This window comes from Callithrix jacchus, chromosome 19 (assembly GCF_049354715.1).
Source record: "Callithrix jacchus isolate 240 chromosome 19, calJac240_pri, whole genome shotgun sequence".
Classification (NCBI taxonomy): domain Eukaryota; kingdom Metazoa; phylum Chordata; class Mammalia; order Primates; family Cebidae; genus Callithrix; species Callithrix jacchus.
Window position 1 is genome coordinate 16,500,232 of NC_133520.1, and position 21,465 is coordinate 16,521,696.

Genomic DNA, 21,465 nt, shown 5'->3' on the forward strand with positions numbered 1-21,465 from the left:
TCCCAAGAATCCTGTGCGTGAGGGTACAAGAGGCATGGTTGAGGGGGGCATCCAGGTGGATGGACTGAGGACAGACTTACAGTGGGGTGCAAAAAGAAGAGCCTGGACCTCCCCTGCCCACGGGCAGGACCCAGAGGGTAGAGAGAGGCTGGAGGACCCAACAATTGTGGGAAAAGGAGAATGCCAAGGCTACTGGAGACCACAACAGATCCTAGGTCACTTGGGAGGAAGTCAGGAGGATGGTTGCCAATGACTAAAGGCCAAGGGGACCCCACCTCTCAACAAAGCCACTGTGGACAAAGAACAACAATCATGGAGCAGGGGCCTCTCTCTTGGCACCAGGGCAAAAGTAACCCCCTGTTTTACACACACACACACATACACACACACCCCTAGAACTGACAGCCCCGCCCCCACCCAGGAAGAATGGGAGAAAATCTGCCTAGGTCGAAAATCAGAAATGACCCTGTAACCAAAGAAGATTCTGTTTTCTGTGACAGAGGGAGGGTTCAGAAACTAAGAATTACAAAATATAATCTATTACAGTTTTGTACACACAAGTGTGTGGCCTATGAAACTGGCTCCTCTGTCACACACCAATAAACCTTTAAAACCACACATCTTCATAAATTCAAATTCAGGCAAACAGGTTGTGAAACAGAGGGAAGCCCCAACATCAGATGGGGAGGTAAGAGGCGGGAAGAAAACTGATGTCCCAGCTCAAAGACAGACAGGCAGGAGGAGTTACCTTCTACTCAGCCTCTTCGCTGTCTTCAGGACTTCAGCCAACTGGATGAGGCCGACCTGCACGTGAGGGCAATCTGCTTCACTCAGCCCATCAGTTTAAATGCTAAGGTCGAGAGAGATCCAAGATGGCCGATCACTAGCAGCTCAGGATTGTAGCTGCCAGTGAAAGCACAGAGAATGAGAGGACGCCACACTTTCAGATCAATCCAGCAGAGGAGCCCCACAGGTCACCAGTGCAACTCTTGTGGCCGGCGCAACGCTTTTGCTGGTGCCTTGGCACAGCGGTTCTTGGTGCAGAGTAAACGAGCTGCATCCCCTTTTGGTCGATATTTGGAGCTCCAGGAAGACAGAGTTGCTTATTCAGCTGATTGAAAAAGGGACTCAAGAAGGAAGCCAGACTGGAGATTCCCGGGCAGAAAAGCACCATCAATATTAACGCCACTGTTTTAGCTGGCACAGTGGGTTGCTCAGATTCCGGTGCTGGGAATCAACAAGTTGGACATCCACTCAGAGACCTAATTAGAAAGTTGGTAATTACAAAGACGACAGATGGATAAATTTATAATAAAGGGAAGAAACCAGCCTAAAAAGGCTGAGAATACCCAAAATCAGAATGCCTCTCCCTCTACAGGGGATCACAGTTCCTCATCCATAAGGGAACAAGGCCTGATGGAGAACAAGTGCATTCCATTAACAGAATCAGGCTTCAGAAGGTGGATAATAAGAAACTTCTGTGAATTAAAAGAACATGTTCTAACCCAATGCAAAGAAACTAAGAACTTTGAAAAAAAAAAAAGGTTTGACGAAATCCTAACGAGAATAGACAATTTAGAGAGGAATATAAGTGAATTAATGGAACTGAAGAATACAATGTGAGAACTCCGTGAAGTATGCACAGGTTTTAACAGTCGAATTGATCAAGCAGAAGAAAGGATATCAGAGGTTGAAGACCAACTTAATGAAATGAAACGAGAAGACAAGATTAGAGAAGTAAAAGTAAAAAGGAATGAGCCAAGTCTCCAAGAAATATGGGACTACGTGAAAAGACCTAATTTATGTTTGATAGGTGTACCTGAATGTCGTGAAGAGAATGAATCCAAGCTGGAAAATATTCTTCAGGATATTATTCAGGAAAACTTTCCTAATCTAGAAAGTCAGGACAATACTCAACTCCAGCTAATACTGAGAACACCATGAAGATATTCCTCAAGTAGAGCAACTCCAAGACACATAATCATTAGATTCACCAGGGTTGAAATAAAGGAGAAAGTTCTAAGGGCAGCCAGAAAGAAGGGTCAGGTTACCCATAAAGGGAAGCCTATCAGACTCACAGCAGATCTCTCAGCAGAAACCCTACAAACTAGAAGAGAGTGGGGGTCAATATTCAATACCCTCAAAGAAAAGAATTTTCAACCCAGAATCTCATATCCAGCCAAACTGAGCTTTATAAATGAAGGAAAAATAAAATTTTTCACAAACAACAAACACTCAGAGATTTCATCACCACCAGGCCTGCTTTACAAGAGCTTCTGAAGGAAGCGCTATACACAGAAAGGAACAACCAGTATCAGGCATCCCAAAAACCTACCAAAAGGTGAAGAGTATCTCCATAATGAAGAATCTATATCAACTAATGGGCAAAATAGCCAGCTAGCATTAACCGACAATATTAAACTCACAAATATCAATATTAACTCTAAATTTAAATGGATTAAATGCCCCAATCAAAGACACAGAAAGGAATATTGAATAAAAAGTCAAAACCCATCAGTAAGCTGTATCCAGATCCATCTCATAAGCATTCTAACTTTTGTCTCTGACAAAATAGACTTTAATAGTAACAAAGACTAAAAGAAACAAAGAAGGACATTATATAACGGTAACAGGATCAATACAAAAATAGGAATCAATGATCATAAATATATATGCACCCAATATAGGAGCACCCAGATACATAAGACAAGTTCTTAATGACTTGGACTCCCGCACAATAATAGTGGGAGACTTTGACACCACATTGTTAATATTCGACGGATCAATGAGATAGAAAATTAACAGGGGCGTCTATGATTAGAACTCAGACCTGGAACAAGTAAACTCAGTGAATATTTATAGAATTCTTCACCCCAGGTCCACAGAACATACATTTTTCTCAGTATCACAGTACACCTATTTTGAAAATGACCACATAATTGGAAGTAAATCACTCTTCAGTATTTGCGTAGCATTTCACAGACTTAAATGAAATATTGGTTGGCTTTGTTTGTTATTTTCTTCCCTTATCCCTTCCTGTCTCCACTGATAAGTACAATTATCGGCATAAAAGAGGTTTTTAATACCTATTTTTAGATTGCATTCCAGCCTGGGCAGTAGAGCAAGACTCCTGTTCTCTCTCCCCCTTTCTCTTTCTCTTTTTTTCTTTCAAAAAAAAAAAAAAAAGAAAGGAAGGAAGGAAGGAAACACTAGTGGTAATTCTCAATTACAAAGACATAGAACCAACCTAAGTGCCCATCATCCAAAGAGTCAATAAAGAAAATGTGTTATACACACACAGACACACATACAAAATAGTGTCCAACATGGATTATGTAGGAAGGACAACATCCTGGGGCCAGAGTTAAGGAAAATAAAATTAGCAATAGTGAGATTCATATCTATTACATTGAGTTGATTGTATGGTTCCCTCTTTCCCACCTAACCCCTCTTAAAAATAAATAAATAAATACTAAGGTCATCCAAAAATACCCATCAGCTCCTCCTGGGTCTTGAGCCTCCCAGCCTCAGTGGCTGGGAACCGCACCGATGGCCCCCAAGCTTGCTGACTACAGATCTTGTGGCCCATCAGCCTCCATAATTGCATGAGCCGAGTCCCTTACAATAAATCACTTCCATACATGTGTCTTACTGGTTCTGCGTCCCTGGAGAACCCCGGGAGTAACAGCTGGTTTCCGTTTTCAGGACTCTCAGAACTTCGTATTCCAGTGGGAGAAAATCCGTCCTGATGGTAAAGGTCGCTCGTAAATACATACTGGGACAAGAAACCAAGAAGTGGTATGCAGCATAGGTCTCTTTGGGGGGACTTTAAGAAATAATCATAGCTACTGTTTATAAGGACTATGAGTACCCCATGTGTGAGAGGTGATATTTTATCTCCTCCCTCTTGTAAATGCTTATGTAACGTCTGGCTTTCTTGTGTTTCACCTACCATGAGGGCAGAGATACGGTCTCTTTTGGTCATCACTGTATCTGTGGTAGAGAGCCCAGCTTATAGTAGGTACTTGGTAAATAACTGTTGAATGCATCAGTCAATCGTGTGTTTCTAATCTTTACAACAATGCCACAAGGTAGATATTATGATTTCCATTAAAAAAAATGAAACTGATGTCCAGTGGGAACATTATTATTCTCTGATACCCCACCCCTTCCATCCACTTCCTGCCCTCCTCTGTGCCCTGAGGGGTAAACTCTACAGACTTACAACCTGAGCTCCCAGCTAGGGAAAGAGAGAGGTCAAGGTTAGGACATCTGTTCCAAGGTGTGGTTCCCACAGTGGCTGTGTTTCTCCAGGACTGTGGCCCCTGTTAGATGGCCCTTGTCCATGATGCTGGCTTTCAACAGGATCCAGTAAAATATTCCCTCCTCAGGGAATATCACACACTGGGGTCTGCTGGGGGTGGGAGCAGAAGCTTGACCAAGTATCCCTAGGGGAGGGATAGCAGGGGATGGGAGGTTGGTAAGGGATAACATTGGGAGAAATACCTGATGTAGGTGATCCGGGGGATGCAGGCTGGAGACAGCAAACTACCATTTTGTTATACCTCATGTTCTCTCAAAAACTGGTTAGGAATGAGCCTGCCCCATGACAGTCTATGCTCTCCTCTAGAACATTCCATAACCCTGGCATCCTTTGCACTCTCCCTTTTCTTAGAGAGATGAAGGGTGGTAGCCTGGAAATAGGGCTCAGCCTTTCGCAGCCCAAGAGACCTGGACTGGAATCCAAGTTAGGCTGCTGGCTCTGTGACTCGGGAAGGGCTTGACTTCTCTGAGCCTTTGTTTCTCAGTGTGTAAACGAGATTCATACTTCAGCGGGAGTGAATGAGGATTAAATAAGCAAATGTATTTCTTTCTTCCTTTCTTTCTTTCTTTTTTTGAGACGGAGTTTTGCTCTTGTTACCCAGGCTGGAGTGCAATGGTGCGATCTCGGCTCACTGCAACCTCTGCCTCCTGGGTTCAGGCAATTCTCCTGCCTCAGCCTTCTGAGTAGCTGGGATTACAGGCACACACCACCATGCCCAGCTAATTTTTTGTATTTTTAGTAGAGACAGGGTTTCTCCATGTTGACCAGGATGGTCTCAATCTCTTGACCTCATGATCCACCCACCTCGGCCTCCCAAAGGGCTGGGATTACAGGCGTGAGCCACCGCGCCCGGCCCGCAAATGTATTTCTATCAACAGCTCAGTAAAGTTGGCATTTTCCCTCCTTTCTTCTAAATTCAGGTCTGATGGAAAGGCTGGAATATCTACCTGAAATCACTCAGTCTCTGGTTAAAAAGTGCAGCTCAATCCCTCTGCAGGGAGAGATGTCAGGAACTTTGTTGAAAAAAAACGCACGCCATGTTTCAAAAGGCGGCTTCCAGAGCGTTCAGTGCATGGCATGGAAGCCCAAGCCTTCTTTCAGGCATTGTTTTACTGACTTTCCTGTGACATGGCAAAAGGTGAACCTCATGACCAGTATGTGTTTTCTCCAGCTCTAACGACTGTGACTAAAATAGAGCTTTGTGGGGGAGAACCCACATGGCCCTCCCCTTGGAGAAGTTCTGAAGGCTGCCCTGCTTTGCTTTGCAAGGGGGCAATGGGTTTGAAAGCCAGTGGTTGGTGACTTCAGTCTCATTACAAGCCTCAAAATGTGCAAAAGAAAATGCATTAATACGAGCTCACCAATACAGAATTTTCAGGGTGTTGGGCAGAGGCTGACTGGTTCCTTTACAATGGGTGGTGCACAATGAAGGTTAACATCTGAGGTGAGAAGCGTTGCCAGATAAAGTACAGGGTGCCCAGGCAAATGTGAATTCCAGATAAACCACAAATATAAGTCTGTCCCATGCAATGTTTGGGATATAGTACACTAAATAGTCTTTGTTTCTATTTGACAATTCTTGTTTACCTGGTCCTGATGTGTTTTCATTTGCTAAGTCTGGCAATCATGTAAGCGAGGGGAAGGGTGATGTTTCACCAGCTTATAAAACATTGTTTTCAAGCATCCTTCACACATTTCAGAAGCTTTATTTCACTCAGAAACCAATGTGCTTGTTATACATTGCTTTTTTCATTCATTGAAAGAGGGCTTTAAATTACATCCTATTAACTGAGTTCTAACATCTATGTCCTCAAAAATAATAAAACTGTATTTCATTAAGAATATGCAATTATATCCTTTATCTAGAAGCCATGTAGCTGAAAACTTCAAATATCAAAATGCTGCCAAGCTTTTATTATGTCTGTGTGTAAGATATTTCATATGTATAGATTAAGTATGTCTCTGGGGACTGAGTAATATTATTTTATTATTTTGATTTGTATGGTTTGCATTTTCATAATATGAGCCTTATTTTGTTTATGCTGTTTATTTCTCTTCAAACCATTAATAATTATGTGATAAAGTATAATTTTTATTGCATGCAAGTGTCTAAGGAACCACAAATTTTTTGTATTTTAAATATCATGAAACTATGACAACAGCAAAATAAAACTCCTACGACACCCATAAGAAATGCCATGGAATTCATGCCATTCACTCAGGGCACTGCTGAGCTGTTCTTAGATATCTACTCAAAAAGGTCTTGATGTTTGGACTTTCCACCTCAAGCAGGTAGAGGGGTGCAAACGAGGAAGGTGGCTAGGACTCCCACTAGGGTCAGGTGCACCGAGAGCATAAGAGCAGAAGCCGCACTGAGACACAGGATCCAGGTGCACCGAGAGCATAAGAGCAGAAGCCGCACCGAGACACAGGATCCAGAACTCCAAGAGGCCTGCAGGGCCGGCAACCTGCACATGCACACACCCTCATGCAGCACTGTGGAACTGAGGCACATAGCATGTTGCATGTCCTCATGAGGAACTTCAACTATATCCAGGTCAAAACCTTTGTCTCCCCATCCCTCTCTGGAAAAGGTACCATAGCACTTTAAAGATATTATTATATGGCCCAGGGCAGTGGCTCATGCCTGTAATCCCAGCACTTCAGGAGGCCAAAGCTCTATTTGAGGCCAGGAGTCCGAGACCCGCCTGCCTAACATGGCAAAACCCCATCTCTACTAAAACTACAAAAATTAGCTGTGCGTGCTTGCGCACAGGCCTGTAATCCCAGCTACTCAGAAGGCTGGGGTGGAAGAATCACTTGAGCCCGGGAGGCAGAGATTGCAACGAGCTGATATTGTGCCACTGCACTACAACCTGGACAACAGAGTGAGACCCTGTCTCAAAATAAACAAACAAGCAAACAAACCCAATATATTACTGTAGTTTTGAGAATCCTAGACAATGTCACAATTTTCTCAGAGAACTGGAGTGCTGCAAATATAGAATAATTACTGGATTTTAATATACTTGTGCTTAGTAGTGAACACAGAGTGAAGAATGATTATCATATATGACATAAGAAAGTGAAGGCTGGATATGGTGGCTCATGCCTGTAATCCCAGTGCTTTGGGAGCAGAAGGTGGGTGAATCACTCGAACTCAGGAGTTCGAGACCAGCCTGGCCAACATGGTTAAATTCAGTCTCTACTAAAAATACAAAAATCAGCCTGGTGTGGTGGTGTGCATCTGCAGTGCCAGCTACTCGGGAGGCTGAGGTGGGAGGATCACTTGAGCCTGGGAGGCAGAGGTTGCAGTGAGCAGAGATTATGCCGCTGCATGGGCAACAGAACAAGACACCACCTCAAAAAAAGAAGTGGGAATTTGAAAGAACACAGTGGTAAAAAAGACAGCATTCTTCCCCCAATAGAGCTCACACTCTATAGAGAGGAAGTATACAAGTAAGTAATTTTATCCATCAAGATAGCTTAAATTATGCTCTAGTAACAAACAACTCTACAGATCTGTTTCTTAACCAAGGTAGTTTATTTCTCATTTGCCCTACTCCATGTTGGCTGGGATCTGCTCTGTTTTTCTTGGAGCCCAGGCTGATGAAGCAGCCATCACATCTGGATACAGCATTGCTATTCCACCATGGGTTTAGGATGATTAGGTGACTTAACTAACCAAGGGCAGAGCCAGCCCTGAAACCAAGGTCTTTTAACTCTTATGCCAATGCTTCTTCTCTTCTACAGATAAAAGCTGTGCTCTGTACTAGGCTGACTGTTCCCCAGAGGGGCTGGGAGTAAACAAAGTTCCAGGTTAAATACCAAAGTTTCAGTCCTTCAGTTTTTGACACATTAGCCATCATTCATTCACTCAGTTTACCATGTGTTGGCACTATTTTATGCACTGGGGATACGTTGGTGACAAAAATATATACAGCCCCTCTCCTTGCGGTGCTTAGAGCTTTATGATGGGGGAGGTGTATGGAATTGAGTTTCCCAAGTTTGGGAAGGAAGTCTAAAAAAAAAAAATGGCTCCAGAAGGCTGAGCTCGGTGGCTCACACCTGTAATCCCAGTACTTTTGGAGACCGAGGTGGGTGGTTTGCCTGAGGTCAGAAGTTCGAGACCAGCCTAGCCAACATGGTGAAACTTCATCTCTACTAAAAATACAAAAATTGGCCAGGCATGGTGGTGCATGCTTGTGATCCCAACTACTTGGGAGGCTGAGGCAGGAGAATCGCTCGAACCTGGGAGGCGGAGGTTGAAGTGAGCTGAGATTGCATCACTGCACGCCAGCCTGGGTGACAGAGTGAGATACCTTCCCAAAAAAGAAAAAAAAAAAAAATGGCTCCAGAGAGTTGCCTGGGACTCTAGCTCCTAGAAGTTGCATGCCTAGGGGTGTGGGAGGACACAGACACAGCCCCGTGGTTGGGAATGAGCCCGTGACTGGGTCTGCTCTGTGCCTATTGTCCCAGCAGTAACCCTGAAATGCCCCCAGAAACTCTGGTTCTGGGTTGGGAAGCTGGAGGGCTGAGTGGACCACTATAATAGTGGAGAACAGGGAGGGATGAGCACAGAATGAGGGAGAAAGACAGAAAACAAAACAAAACAAACATGACTTTCACCTGAAATGAGCCTGCAAACCCAGCTTCCTAAACACATGAAGAAATCTAATGCTAAGGAAGACAGCCAACAAAGTGAATGGTCAGGACACGATTCTACTCCAGGTTAAAAGTAGAAAAAAGGGCCAACTAAAAACCTCAGAAATGATTAGTACAAACATGGAAATTTTAAATGCACCAGACAGAAAATTTCTGGCCTGGACAAAATTGAAGAAGGCATTAGTGAAGAGGAAAAGGGTGTGGAGGAACACACCCAGAATACAGGCAAAGAAGAGAGAGTAAAGAACACACACACAATACAGGCAGAGAGGGGACATGGAAGATTGATTGATAGATACCAACCGTCATTTAATAAAAATTCTGAAAGAAGAGAAAGGAGGAAATGACAGTGACGCAATATTTAAAGAGGTAATGGCTGAGAATTTTCTAGAAGTGAAATACATTGCAACTGAATTGCAGAACACTATGGATAAAGAGATATTTGTAAGTTAACAGGTTTCACCTCACACGTCAGAATAACTATTAGCAACAAAAGATAACAAATGTCTGTCAGGATGTAGAGAAAAGGAAACCCTTTCACACTGTTGGTAGGAATGTAAATTGGAAAAGCCATTATGAAAAAAATTATGGAGATTCCTCTAAAAATTAAAAATAGAATTACTATATGATCCAGCAGTCCAAATACTGAGTAATATATTCAAAGGAAATGAAAACAGTATGTCAAAGAGCTAGCTGCACTTCATGTCCATTGCAGCATTAATCAGAATATCCAAGATACAGAATTAATCTAAGTGGCCATCAACAGATGAATGAATAGAGAAAATGCGGTATATGTACACAATAAAATACTATTCTGCCGTAAAAAAAAGAAACAAATCCTGTCATTTGCCACAACATGATGAATCTGGAAGACATTAAGTTACGTGACCTATGCCAGGCACAGAAAAACAAATACCACATGACCTCACTTGTATGTGGGAACTGAAAAAAGTTGATCTTCCGGAAGTAGAGAGTGGAACGGTGGTTACCGGGGGCTGAGGCTGTGGTGGGGGTGGCATGGGGGTTGTGCTGGTGAGTTGGGGAGATGTTGGTCAAAGGTTATAAAATTTCAGTTAGGAGGAATAAGTCTGAGATCTACTGTACCACATAGTGACCATAGTTAATAACAATATATTATATTCTTGAAAAATGCTTAATAGAGTGAATGCTAAGTGTTCCCAGCACAAAAATGCTAACTATGTGAGGTAACGTACATGTTAATTAGCTGGATTTAGTCATTCCATGTTATAATTTTATTTTAAAATGTCACATTGTACACTAGAAATACATATCATTTTATCTGTCAGTTAAAAAAAGATTAAAGAGATAAATGAATTTATCTACAAAGGAATAAAAATTAGTCTGACAGCAGCCTTCTCGTAGACATCAATAGATTCTAGAAGATACTAAGGGTAATATGTTCAAAGTGCAGAGAGAAAATAAATATCAGTCTAGAATTCTATACCCTGAAAAATAAAGAATTTCAGGTATCCAAAGATGAGAGTTTACCAGCCACAGACTGTCACGTAAAGAACTATGAAAGAATATTTTATTTTGATAAACATAATTACATGATTGTAAAAAGTAATTTTTTATCTTTAAAAACTATAACTCTGGAATAAAAATGAGATGGGGAACAGGATCCACGTGTAATTTTAAAGTGCTGAGATCCTTGCTGTTGTCAAAAGAACAAGTAAAATTCTACTCAAGAAAAAAAATCAGTAAAAACAAAATGAAAAAACAAATAAAAACAGCACAATAAATAAGTAAACTATTCAACCTAAGAAACTAGGCACAAAGCAACAGGAAATCTAAACTAGAAATAAGAAAATCATAGAAGAGAAGAATGAAAGAAATTTTATGTAGGGAAGATGAATAAAACACGAAGTTAGTTTTTCAAAACAACTTACAGAAAATAGTAAAGAAGAGAAAAACAAACAGCAAGTAGGAATAAAAACAGCTACAGTGGAGATGTTAAATTACATAAAAGAATACTATTAACTGCATCTGAATAAATGTAGAAATTTGAAGAAATGGATAATTTTCCAGAAAAAAATTAAAATTTGGTAATTTATTTAGATAAAACCAGAATAAAGCCTTAGACACTGAAGAAATTAAATTATTAATCAAAAGTTCTTCCATCTCCAAAGACGCGAGGCCCAAATGTTTACCAGATTTTTTAGAAATAGATAAACCCTGCTTAAAAGACAAAAACTCTCAGAGGATGAGAGGAAAAAGGAAGAGAATTTCCTCACTTATTTTTTGAGATACTAAAGCCAGACAAGGACAGTCCAAATAAGGAAAATTATAACTTAATCTCATTTTTCATGTAGCTACAAAATCTTAAAGAAAATATCATGAGCAAGTGGAATTTCACCTCAAGAATGAAAGAATAATTCAAGATTTGAAAAATCTACTAAATTAACAGATTAAAAACAAAAGCCTTTTTCCTTTATCTTTTTAGTATCTCAGTAAATTCAGAAAAGGTAGTGACAGAATGTAGCATTCATTCATGGCTTTAAAAATCTAAGCAAACTAGGTATAGAGGGCAACTTTCCTTACCTGACAAAGGCTATATATCAAAACTCTAAATCAAATATTATATTAACTGGTACTACTTTAGAGACATTTTCATTAAAGTCAGAAATTACATGAGGATATAAGTTACAAGCCTCTATTCAGCATTACACTGAAGTTCTTAACTGATGTAATATAAAATAATGGAAAAAGAGAAAGATAAGAAACTGTTCTTGTTTGCTGAAAATGTGATTGTCTACATAAAGAACTCAAGAACATTCACATACTCTTAGAGCTAAAAACTGGTCATCAAGGGTTGCTAGATACAAAAAACATGCAAAAATCAAAGCATTCTTAATAGTAATAACCAATTTGAAAATATAATTTTAAAAATCCCATTTATAATAGTAACAGAAATTATGTGGCACCTAGAAATAAATTTGTTCAAAGGTATGAAAGACCTCTAAGAAGAAAATTGTGAAAATATTATTGAATAAAATAAAGGAAGACCTAAATAAAGGGAGAGAATTACTATGTTTATTGATTAGAGTACTCAGTAACATAACAATGATAGCCATCTTGGTGGCACCCCTGGTGTATGGTATCATGCAAGATTTCCATAGAAATATTAGCCATCTCCATATTTATTTATAGATTTAATAAAATATTAATATTGAAAATCCCCAAAATGTGTGTGTGTGTGTGTGTGCACGCGAATACACACACAATTCTTAAGAAGCTAATTCTAAAATTCATGTGTATAGGCCAAGAAGAGCCAAGAAAATTCAGAAGAAAAAGAAGAGAAAGTAGCAGGGCTTGTCTTGTTAGACATTTAGACTTATTGGAAAGATTGTGGTCGTATTGGCATAGTGAATAGAAATCGATTAATGGAACTGAACAAAAGTCCAAAAACAAGCTATACACAGGAGGAAGCTCTGCACATGACTGAAATAGCCTCACAAAGCAATGGGGGGAAACTGTGGGACTGGGACAACTGGTTATCCATATGGGAGTAAGTGAAATTAGATTCTCACTCACATCAGCCATAAAGATTAAAGACACACATGTGAAAAGCAAAACCTTGCAACCATGAGAAAAAACAGTATCTAGGAAGACACATTCCTTACCATTAAGTACATAAATATTTTTATATAAGATACAAACATACAAACAATAAAATAAGAGGGATATATTTGATTACATTAAGGCAAAAAAACTATATGTTAAAAAAGACAATATAAACAAAATGAAAAGATACTATAGGAGAAAGTAGTTCTTGCTTTGGCAGCACATATAGAACAGAAAAAGTATTTGCAATGAATATAACCCAATGGGAGATATTTTAAGAAACAAATATTATATAAGCTTGATTATTTATTCACAATGCAGCTATTAATAATAGAAATTAAAGAAAAATAATTAAAGTATAAGGACAGAACAAAACTTAAACCAAAAATTAAAGTATAAAAACATAGCAGTTAAAAGATAATTAAAATAAGAGCACAATATATCAAAAGGGGTGAAATAGTATCAAAGTTGTACTAAAAGTTGAAGTTAAAATCCTATTTGTTTTTATAATTTTCAAGGAAAGAAAAAATTAAAGCATTCAACCCAAGGATTTATAAAAACAATGACAACAAAATCGCTAAGAAATCAGTAGACAGAAAAGACTAAAGGTAAAACCAAAACTAACTGAATTAGGATATAGAAAAACTAATGGAATTAATTCAAGAGCACTGTTTTTAAAAAGCAATAAAGTAGACAACTATTAGAGAAACTGAAGAACACACACACAAAAAAACTTCTATGAGTAATAAAATTAGAAATTAAAAGGGGAGGTTCAGCACCAGATAAGGTGGAGGTATTTTAAGTATAAGACAATACTTTGCTAAATTATGAATTATAAATCTGAAAACCTGGATAAAATGAATAGTCTGAAAATATATATGTTATCAAACTTGGCATATGTATAAAACCTACATATGCCAATCACAGCTGAAGAACCTAAAAAAGAAAAAAAGGAAAGATTTCCCTTCAGGAAAAAAATGTGTCTAGGCCTAGAAAACTTTATAGAAAAAAAATCTTTCAATTCTGAAGAAATACATAATCACTATGTTTCAGTAATTTCAAACATTGAAAAATATGAAAAATTTATCTAATTTACTTAACAGAGATAATCCTGATGTAAAATCCTGAAAAAGACAGCTCAAAAAAAGGACATAATAGACTTGCCTAAATTATAAACATAAAAAGGAAATATAAATTCAGATAACAGTATCAAAATCACCCAAGGAGGGTTTAATCTAGAATAAAAAGATTTTATGTTTTAATATCTTTAAAATCCAATAGTATAATACATTACATCCACAGGCTAAAAAAGGAAATCAAATAAGATTCTCTATTGATGCAGGAAATACATTAGAATTCAGCAGCTCGTCCCTATTGAAAATAATAACAACTTTAAGAACTTTTATTAACATAACAACAGGTGTTTATTTCAAACAGTCAAAGTCATCTTTAAGAATGAAGTCCTAAGTCAATATGATTAAAATAAGGACCAAAACAAAGATACAGTTAATTGCCATTTTTACTTAATTTTGACCTGAAAGTTCTAACCAATGAAATAGGGCACTTATAAAAATAAGACGCACAAACACGGGAAGGGAGAAAGCAGATTTGTAATTATTTGTACATGATATAATTACATTCCCAGAAATTCAAAAGAACAATTCAACTAAGAATTATTAGAATTGATATGAGAGCCCAAGATCGCTGCGAAATATAAAAAAGATACAAAAGCCAGTATCTCTTGTGTGTACACATTTTCTGTATAAAAATTTGTATATAGAAATTTGCTACACTGCTTTTCTATATAGAACTACTATCCAATTAGATAACTTTTAGAAAAGATAAAATGACAACAGCAAAAATCAACAATGATGGCATTGGAAACTTCTATGGAATGCCTTGGAAAAGCTATAAAGAGAATGTGAAGGACCCATATATAAAAATTGCAAAGTGCTATTAAGAAATGTAGAAGATTTGAATACTAAGCTTTATGGCAATGACATCAGTGTTTTGCAAATTAATTTATATGGCCAGTATAATTTCAACAAAAATCTCAACAGTGTTCTTTTCAGAATTTCACAAAATCATTTAATGTTCAACCAAAAGAATAATTAGTATGAACAGCAAAGAAAATGTTGAACATGAAAAGGAATGATGAGACAGTGACCTTGCCAGTTCTTAAATCATTTTAAAAAGCAAACATCAATAAGAGTATGAAACTGACAAAAGAACAAGTGTAAAAATGTACAGATCAAGACATAGAATAGATATTCTGAAACCACAGTACATATAAGAACTTAATCTATGATAAATAAAACATTACAAATTAGTGGAGAATAAAAGTATTGACCGGGCATGGTAGCTCATGCCTGTAATCCCAGCAGTTTGGGAGGCTGAGGCGGGCAGATTGCCTGAGGTGGGCAGATTGCCTGAGGTCAGGAGTTCAAGACCAGCCTGGCCAACATGATGAGACCCTGTCTCTACTAAAAAATACAAAAATTAGCCGGGAGTGGTGGAGGGCACCTGTAATCCCAGCTACTTAGGAGGGTGAAGCAGGAGAATTGATTGAACCCGGAGGCAGAGGTTGCAGTCAGCCATGATCATACCACTGCACTCCAGCCTCAGTGACAGAGTGAGACTCCAGTATAAAAAAAAAAAAAAAGAATAAAAATATTATTTAATAAATTGTGCTGGGTTGATTTATTATTTAGAAAAAAATTAATGTAGAGATTTACCTCGACTTATAATCAAAATAACTTTTGATGGATAAAGAGATATGGTTAGATATAAAATACACAAATATTAAAATAAAAACTAGAAGCACATGGAAAAAATGCTCACTTTATCAAGGGAATGCAAATTAAAACTACGATAAGCTACCACTGCACACACAACAGAATGGCTAAAATAAAAAAGTCTGACAACACCAAATGTTGACAAGAATTCGGAGCAACTGAATTCTCATGCATTGTTAGTGGGAGTGTAAAATGGTATAACTCCTTTGGAGAAAAGTCTACGAGCTTCTTATAAAATGAAATATTCATCTATCCTATGCCCAGCAATTCCACCCATAGATGTTTATCCAAGAGAAATGAAAGTATATGTCTATAAAAGGGCATTTACAAGAATGTTCATAGTTTCATTATTCATGATGGCCCCAAACTGGGGACAGCCTAGGTGTCTATAATAGAGTAATGAATAAATAACCTGTCATATAGGCGTACTATAATGAAAGCTTACTTTTAGTAACAAAAAGACACAAATTCCTGAAGCTCACCAACACAGATGAATTTCACAAACATTATGCTGTGAAGGAAACCTTATGCAAAAGAGTTCATGCTGTATGATTCCATTCCACATGAAGGTCAAAAACAGATTAAACTAATGATGAAAAAACGAAAACCCCGTGGTTGCCTATGAGTAGAGTGGGAGTGAGGACCAGCGGGAAGAGAATACAAGGAAGCTTTCCGGGGTGACAGTAATTTCCATTTTTTAAAAAGGTCTATGGATACAATTTATATACAACACTTATTTAAAGTAAAGTTTACCTTTAAAAGGCTGTTTGTTATTAGAAGAAAATATGAAATAATTTTAAAAGTTCTATATGGGAAAAAAGTCATTCTCCAGGAAAAAAATAGACAGATTCAATTACTTTAAATCTTAAAAATCTCTCTGGGCCAAAAATATACAAATATAACTAACATTCAAATGTAAACGTCAAGCCAGGGAATTATTATTATTTTTTAAAAAATAGATAAGTTGATATATTTTATATATGCATAAAACATTTAAAATCATTGCAGATATTAAGATTATAACAGATATACAGGCAAAGGCTCTGAACAGAAGATTCATAAACAGAAAATAAACTTGTTAACAAACATGGGGAAATGTCTTTGCATTTATAGAAATTAAAATTACATCAAGAGCAACATATATCAAAGACTCTATGATTTGTGTATTATTTGGTTTATTTGTTTTTGAGAAATAAGTCAATTCTTTTTAAGGAAAGGTATTTAAAGTGTCTAAGAATTACCATGAACATAGCTTTAGCTACAAGAATGTTTATTACAGTACTATTTACAATTTCGATGAATCAGATATTACCCAAATGTTTTAATATAGAGTAAAGGTAAACTACAGTACAAAAATATTACATTAACTTGGGGCCCCTGTACAATCATCAAAAATTATGTTGTAGAAGAATAATTCTTATGAGGTAGGAAGAATGAGGTGGGAAGATGTTTACATTTTGAGAGAAAAAAGAAAGGCCCCCCCAAAAAAATCCTTGGTTCTGTCACACTAGCTCTTTCCCCTGTGTCTCCACTGTGGACACACAGGCACTCAGCTTCTGTCGACTCTGTCCCTTCTCTTCTCCCCATTTCCGTTTGGAAGCCATTCGTTCATCTTAGTAAGGAGGAAATAGGCTCGCATTATAAGTGGACAAATGAAAACAAGAAGGGTGTACAGCTCTGTTCCAGTTAACTTTTTTATTGGGGAAAAAATATTGCCATGATTACAAATTCAAAGTCAGAAAGTGCATATGCTGAAAAGTCTCTCCACCTCATCCTAGGCTTTTTGATCAGTTCTCTTTTCTCCTTCCACACATATTTTTTAGAAAGACATTTACCAAAAGCAACAAACAAATGAAACACAAGAAAATAAAAAGAAAAGAAGGCAGGGAGGAAAAAGATGGAGGGAGAGATGGAAAAAGGGGGAAGGAAGAAAGAGCAGAAGAAATAAAGAAAAGGGTACCAGGGGAAAAATGCAAATTAGTTTATTCTGTGAGGGCTCTAAACAGCCAATGTTTATTTTAGAATATATGTTAAACATTTGGATCCTTCAACAACCTGTTACTAACTTAATAACACTATTAAATTGTTTCTTAGTGTATTCAAAATAAATAAACCCGGATCAGAAGTGAGGAGCCTTTTGACTTGAGATGCTTTAAGAAACAGCCCCCCACACCCGGTCCAACACTCTTTAATGAACCTATAGTAACGATGGAGTTGGGGAGGTGAAATCACAGCTGTGTTGGACATGCAACATTGAGAGAAAGAGAGCAGTGGAGGTTTAGACGTTAGAAATGCTGGAGCCTGTATTCCCCGCATTGGAAAGTCTGCCTAGGACAGAAATACCAAATGACAGTCACCAGGAGAACACACTAAATTTGTTTTCTGGCATCATCTTCAAATATCTGGGATGGGACCACAGATCCTGGCTCTCCTGGATGGCCATTTTGGATTGATTTGCCATGAACAGACTCGCTTAGATTTATTGCTTGAAATAAGCCGAACAATAATTATTCACAGGTCCAGGAGGAAGAGATCACTCAATACAGGAGTCCACAAAAACACACCTGAGCCCCTTAGTTCAGGGTAGGTCGATGTTTTTGGTGTGCTCTCTCTCTCTGGGGCTCCTTCTTTCTCCAGGATGCAAATGTGGAGCATGCAAAGTTGTAGACTCAAGGGACGAGGCTTAATAAAATTAATTTGTGTTGCTTCGTTAGACATTCTTAAGCAAACAGGAAAATTTTTGTGTGTAATTCAGCTTGGCAACCCCAAAATAATAATCAATTTGTTCATAAATAACTTATGTATAAGTGAATGTATAATTAGTTCGTGATTTTTTTTAACACATTAAAAAATTAGCGACCCTCTCCATGTGAATGACACCTTACTAGATGCAATAATAAACCCCAAGAGCAGCGTTTATAGCTTTATCTCATTCATTAATTCTTCAAATACTTACTGAGCATCTCTCAGTGAGTAAGTAAATAAGGGCAGGCTCTAAGTTAGACACTGGAGCTACAGTAGTGGGCAGACACTGCCTCTGTCCTACAAAAGTTCAAGGCTAGCTGGGTGTGGTGGCACATACCTGTAATCTAGCTACTCAGGAGACTGAGGTAGGAGAATCGCTTAAACCCAGGAGGCAGAGGTTGCCGTGAACCAAGATCATGCCACTGCACTCTAGCCTGGGCAACAAGAGTAAAACTCCATCTCAAAAAAAAAAAAAAAAAAAAAGTTTGAGGCTCCTCCTCTGACATACGCAAGCAAGTATTACTAGTATTCTTGTTGTGAGATAAAGAAATTGAGGCATTTCCATTCCAGTATTCAGTTCTGGAACGGGACTGGAGCCCAGTTTTTCTCTCCTGAGGTCTAAATACTTGGTGCACTCCACTCGATGGCTCTCATAACTTTTCCCATAATAATGAGACAAAGGAGCTTTAAGACAGCATTTCCCAGTGCCCCTCCCCACGGGCTTCTGCCCACATCTTTAAAACAGGGGGAAATGATTTTTGCCCTTGTTCCAGTCTTAGAAGCAGCAGCACATTTCTTCGTACAGCCTTAGACTATTATGATCATTAATACTCGTAACATTACAAAACCTAAATAATTTGCTAAAGTCTTTAAATCCACCTTTCCCTAGAGTTGGGTAAATGAAATATAAGCTATAAAAACATTTTTTTTCCTATGAAAAGATCAGACATCAAGGCATTCAGATAACAATGCTAGATCTGGATTGGTCCCTGGGGAACTCTAAGTTAACCTGCCTTCCGTGGCATCTGAATCCTTTGCACAGAAACAGAGACGAGAGAGAAGGGTTGTTTTTCTTGAGAGTATTTTCTTATTCCTTCACTCATTGCAGCTGTTAGCAGCAGCTGGTTACTTCAGTGTGCTGAAATGCCCACTGCCGTGTAAACATTCTCGCTAACCCCCTGCATTACTCATAGTTTGAAAATCACTTTGACTCCTGAAACGTAATTATGTTAATGTCAGATGAGTCAGCAGGGGACAGCATGCTGCTCCTATGGCAGCTGCAGCTCCTGCCAACCTCTGAACGTCTCAGTGCCTGGAGCCTCAAAAAAAAAAAAAAAGAAAGAAAGAAAGAAAGAAAAAGAAAACCCCTTTCTGTGGGCAAGAAGAGAAATTATACTTATGGCTCAAACAACAGCTTCAAAGACGTTGCCAATTTCACGTTCACTGCAACATGAAAGGAAGAGTTGAAGTAAAATCGCTACCCCTACGTTAATCTGTTTATGTGAAGAATAAACAGGAATTTGGAGAGTTTCTCCAGGGAATCTGTGACTTTCCCTCAGAGACGGCTCGAGACAGGTCACTGTGGTCACTGTTCGGGCGTGAGCCATAAGTTGCAGTACTAGGCATTTTTACTTTCCTAGGAAGTGATGCCAAGCAATGCAGGAGGGGCATCCTCATGGGCACCAATAGGAAGCAGGAGGCTGCTCAATTTGCAGGGGTCCTCAGACCCTGGATGTGCTTCCCAGCGCATGCTTTGCTCCCCAGGCATGATCCCCTCAGACAGTTTGCAGCCACTTTTGTGAGCTGTTTTCAGCATCATTTATCACCTCTCAACTGATTCCCCTCCCTTAGCTGCTGGGAAAGGAACAGGAACTGAGCAGGACAGGGCCAGAGGTTTCTATGGCCTGGCTCGCCGTGACCTCCACCCGCTTTACACTCTGGTCACAGTTCAGCCTGCCAGTAACCCTAAACATCGCCCCTCAGCCTGCCTTACCCCACCTGCCCTGTCCAAACTCAGGGTGTCGCTTTACAAAAAAGGCTCTCAGCTTCATTACCTCACTGATGTCTCACAATAACCCATATTTTATAAATGGGAAAATTGAGTTTCAGAGAAGGGGTTGTCCCTGTCCAAGGTCGCACAGCAAGTGGCAGAGCCAGACACTCAAACTCGTGCCCTTTCTGGTCTGCCAACAACAGAACCGCAGGTCCACATTTAAAGGACGGAAGAGAACCAGTGCGGCTGGAAGAACCCCAAGTGCACACGGTTTTACAGATGAGATGAGAAACCAAAATCAAAGAGAAACAATGACTTGTCCAAGGACACCAGCTGTCAAACAAGATCTCCTGACCCCCCCACTCGGGGCTCTTCCTCTCTAACCTCTTTACTTCCTCACTCTGGACTTATTCCAGTTTAAACACAGGAAGAGCCGGCTCTCCCCATATCCAGCCCATATCCAGTTAACCTATCCATGAAACATTGTGATACAAAGCATTCTATTCCCAAAACACAAGGGCCCCAGAAGAGGTAGGAATGTCAAGGAGGAGAACACACTAGAAGGAAGGGGTTAACCAACTCCAGTGGCTTCCCATTATGAGTAATCAATACCCCACACTGACCACAGCACTGACTAGTGGTATCCCCAAACCACGATTTCATCCAGGATGAGACTGAGACGACACCACAGTCTCGCTGGGATGGTCCCACAGGTGTTACGCAACCAGCAGAGGGGTCAGTACCAAGCTTAATCCAACCTGGAGATTCTGCAGCACCCGAACTCCAGGACTTTTCAATCCCTACCCCTCAGATCACTTCACTGGGTGCCTGCCATATGCACCGAACTGCTCACTTTCCCACCTCTGTTCCCGGTGGCACCCACCCAGCAGGGCCACAACAGATACTCCCCAAGCTGGAGGCTTTCTGACCAAATACCTTTCTCCTGTAACATTTTCCCTGTTTTTCCCCAAAAGCCAGAGAAAAGTCAAGACTCACATTTTGGGGCGAGGTGCTGAAAATCCTTAGGAAATGGCAGAGCATCCTATTTAGAGGAGGATTTCTCTTCTTGTCACATCTTCCCGTCTGATCCCATCCAATTTATCCTCAAGGCATGGCTGGTCAACTAAAGCTAACCCCACCTCCGCCCCCCAGAGCAACCAACAGCTGTTACTATATTGAGCGGCAATATGATGTCATATCATAGGTGACTAACCCACCAAGGCTTCCCTGCGAGCCATCATCTAAATATGACAGCCTTCCATCATCCTGACCTTTTCACGGGAGAAAGCTGAGTGAGGGGGCTCAACACTGATCTGGGGCTCACATCTGGCCTTCTGTGGCCAGGACCTCTGAGGACA

General features: G+C 39.4%; 1 protein-coding gene across 1 annotated transcript in view; it reads right to left on the reverse strand.

Moving 5' to 3' along the window:
- ATF3 (activating transcription factor 3) overlaps nt 1-21,180 on the reverse strand; it is a 55,855-nt gene extending 34,675 nt beyond the window's left edge. The window contains exon 1 of the mRNA XM_035280587.3: nt 21,104-21,180. The gene's annotated coding sequence lies outside the window, so the exon portion shown is untranslated. The remainder of the gene's footprint in view (nt 1-21,103) is intronic.
- Nucleotides 21,181-21,465: the final 285 nt, after the last annotated feature.